Genomic DNA, 4,238 nt, shown 5'->3' with positions numbered 1-4,238 from the left:
GAGAGAGAGAGAGTGGAAGAGAGAAAGATACAAGGGAGAAGAAAGAGAGAGAAAGGGAAAAGAAGGGCCATCATAATTTGTATTTACGTTTAATCATATGGTTTCTCTTGGGCACAGTTGTGACTTCAGCATCAGGGTACATCATCAGTCAATGGTATCAAGAAACAAGAGCTATCATAAACTACACAGTCATCCATTTCATCTACACAGCATTGGTGCTGTGTGAGTGTTGTGCACAGCAACAGACTTGAAAGTCTTAATCTATCTTTGCATAATCTCCCTGGTGGTCAGAGCCAACAGATTTGGAGATCCATAACTGGATATGCAATGAGCCCGAGACAAATATAATTGCTTCTGCACACAAAACACACAAATACACACAACTGTGTACTCATAATTCAGCTTATTTTTGTTTGCTATTGCAAATGGATTTACATCACTTTTTTATACACACACACACTGTCACGATCTCCAGCTGGAGTGCCCATGAGCTCCCTAGAGGGCACTCCATTTCCATACCTTTACCACTCAACCCCGGACTCCATTTCCCAGATACCCCAGGACCTCATTAGCAGGCTACACCTGTTTCCAACCAGGATAACTATTTAAGTTGCACCCTTTTACCCACTCATTGCTGTGTGTGTTGTATGTTTGTAACTGCATTCCTAGTCATCAGTTGTTGCCGTGTTTCTGCCTTGCCGTTTTTTGACCTTGGACTGTTTACCTGAGTTCCAGAGTCTCGTCACGTAATGGCTGCCGTTCCAGAGTCTCGTCCCATCATGGCCGTCTGTCCAGAGCTTCTTCAAAAGATGGCCGCCAGTCCAGAGTCTCTTCCCAAGATGGCCGCCAGTCCAGAGCCTCTCTACAAGATGGCCACCCCTCTAGAGCCTCCAGCCGTCATGGATGCCAAGCCACAGTCTTCAGCCATCACGGATGCCACTCCAGTGTTCCGGTCATAATGAGCATCACATCTGAAGACACCCAGGCATTCCACAGGCGTTTGAGGCTGGTCTCCAGTATGGCGGACCCATCACTGGTTTCTGCCAATGCAGCGGGGTTTCCAAGGGCCTCCGCACTGGTTGCAGGCTCGGACTGGCCATCGGGAGCACCGGGAGAATTCCCGGTGGCCTGGCGGCTGATTTGGCCCGCTGCCCTGTGTTTTTATTATTATTATTATTATTATTATTATTATTATTATTATTATTATTATTATTATATATTTGCCCACTCTTCTTTGCAGAACTGCTCAAGTCCAGTTAAATTTGATGGTGACCGTTTGTGGACTGCAGTCATTCCACAGATTGTCAATGTGGATTAAGTCTTGGCTCTGACTAGGCCATGCAAGGACATTAACCTTTTTCTCCTTCAACCACTGTGTGGTCAGTTTTGCTGTGTGCTTTGGGCCATTGTCATGTTGGAAGGTAAACCTGCTTCCCATTGACAACTTTCTGGCAGAGGGCAGCAGATTTTCCTCAAGAATTTGACAGTATTTTGCCCCATCCAAGTGCTCCAGTCCCTGCTGCTGAGAAACACACTCATAACGGGACATTACTACCGCTATGCTTTACTGTAGGAATGCTGTTATTTGGATGGTGAGCTGTATCGGATTTCCACCAGACATATCATTTGGTGTTGAGGCCAAATAATTCCATTTTAGTCTCATCTGCCTCAGGATCTTAAAAGTGCGTTTTGGCAAAGCTCAGTCGTGACTGCATGTGGCCTTTCTTGAGGAGTGGCTTTTTTCTTGCAACCCTCCCATACAAGCCACATTTGTGGAGAATTTGTGATATTGTTGTCACATGCACACAATAACCGCTCTTCGTCATTAAATTCCTACAACTGCTTCATAGTTGCTGAAGCCTATAGGCCTCTTGATAGCCTCACTGACCAGTTTCCTCCTGGCTCTTTCATTCAGTTTGGAGCGAGGTCCTGACCCAGGGAGGGTCTGTGTTGTACCAAATACCTTCCAGTTCTTAATAATAGACTTCAATGTGCTTCTAGGCATTGATAAAACCTTTTGAATTTTTTGTATCCATCTCTTTACTTGTGCCTGTCCACAATACTGACCAGTTTCCTCCTGGCTCTTTCATTCAGTTTGGAGCGAGGTCCTGACCCAGGGAGGGTCTGTGTTGTACCAAATACCTTCCAGTTCTTAATAATAGACTTCAATGTGCTTCTAGGCATTGATAAAACCTTTTGAATTTTTTTTGTATCCATCTCTTTACTTGTGCCTGTCCACAATTTTATCCTGGAGATCTTTTGATAGTGCCTTGCCACTCATAGTTGATTGTTTGCTTAAAGCCTGGAATACACGCTACGATTTTTGCCCCGATTGTCTGCTGATTTACATTCTGGAGAAGTTGATACTAGTTGCTGAAAGTCAGAGTCAGTCTGCAGATTTGAATTGACAGATTGAGGCTACATCCACACAAATCCAGAGCTTTCCCTATCCGATTTTTTTTTTCTCCTCGTCTCAAGAAATATCTGTGTCCATGCTAAACCACGAAACCGACACAAAACGATGTAGTATACATGCCAGACCAGCATGTGGCACTGTAATTCTGCCATAGCGATACACTAAAAATGAAGAAGACTTGCATAAACCTTGCATGCGGTATATAAACAAACATGGAACAATACATTTATTAATCTGTGTTAATGTTAGTTAATAAAAAGACAATCGTTCCGTGTTTGTTGCTGTTACGTGACGTAGCGGTGTCTGACTAGGGGCGAGACGTGGGCTGATGACGTCATAGTTTCAGAAAATATACGGATTTGCTGTCCACACGAAAACGCAAGGGCGGCGTTTTCAGATTTATCCACTCTGGGACCCGGTTTAAAAAAATATCGGTTTCGTCTGGACGAAACGCCTATACAATACAAAATGTATGCGTATACAGCTAAACATGTCTCCGTGTGGACGGGGCCTGAAAAGAAAATCGTGTAGTGTATGATGGTCACAGACTCCGATTTTTTTTTTTTTTTTTAGCTTCAGACTGTGATTCCATTCAGTTGGAAGATATCAAACATGTTTGATATTTTCAGCCGATTTTTAAAACATGTTTTCATTTGTCACGCATCTCCTAGCAACAAGGCGCATGTTTCTGCCTGAATATAGTGTAGTGTATGATGGCCAGGTTTCCATTTCACTATTTACAAAGTCGGTAAGTGTATGTCTAGTGTTCTAAAAATCTGTTCGGATTTTAAACATCATGTAGTGTATTCCAGCATTAAGTTGCACTACCAAGGACTGAAATGCTCCAGGAAAGCTTTTTTCATGCTGAGCTAACACCTTTGTTTGTTGCGGACAACTACTGATGTATAATGCTATGTAGTATAATAAATGATAAGACACTTGTTCTTTGCTTTGTTTTATTTTATATTAGAAGGTGTAACATTAAAATATATTAAAGTGCACAGAAACACACAAAACTCAAGTACATATGGAGGGAGGGGTTCTTGCAGACCAATCACAGTGCTTGCGGTCCTCGTAGAATTGGCGCGCTGTTAGATTTTTGGAGAGGTGCACGTCAGGCTATGCGTAGGCTACGGCGTAGGTTCGACGCTGAAGTATAAATTGGGCTTTAGTCATATTTGTGAAAATAGGTTGTCATGTCCAAGGAAAGCAAAATCTCTGTCTTAGCATCGACGCATAGCTGGTCAGCTGAGCCTTCTAAAGTGGCGCTGAAAGTTAAAATGATTTCATTACGTTTCTCTTTGAATTAAGTAATCAGCGTTTTTGAACGTGTAGTTGAATGAACAGTTTAAAGACTCACTCAAAGACAGTCCCTTTCCACCACCTTGTGGCGCAACAATCTAACTGCACTGACTGACAGCCCATCCAGAACGTGCGCAGGTGGAAATCTCAATAGAAAGTCTCTTGTCCAGTCAGATTAGAAGATCAGATCAGAACTAACTGTTATACAAATAGGTGGACCGTTATTTTGTCATTCTCTTCTGTTTTCTTCACTTCCTGTTTCAATGCTATTTGGTTTCGGTTTCATTGGTTTCTGAATATGACCTCGTTAGTTATATCCGTAACACATAAACACACAGATTACAGTGCTTCCCACACATAGGGCCTCAATAGGCCCTTTCGCACCGCTTTAGTTCCAGAACTAAATGTACAGTACTAAAGTACTTGGACGATTTTGCGCGAACTATTTCCCAGTACAATTTAAAGGGTTGCATTCGCACCGAGAGTGTGTACTAAGAAGTGACGTAAGCCGGTCGACAGC

This window comes from Sinocyclocheilus grahami, unplaced genomic scaffold, assembly GCF_001515645.1.
Source record: "Sinocyclocheilus grahami isolate Dianchi unplaced genomic scaffold, SAMN03320097.WGS_v1.1 scaffold215.1, whole genome shotgun sequence".
Lineage (NCBI taxonomy): Eukaryota > Metazoa > Chordata > Actinopteri > Cypriniformes > Cyprinidae > Sinocyclocheilus > Sinocyclocheilus grahami.
Note: the sequence above shows the minus strand (reverse complement) of the source record.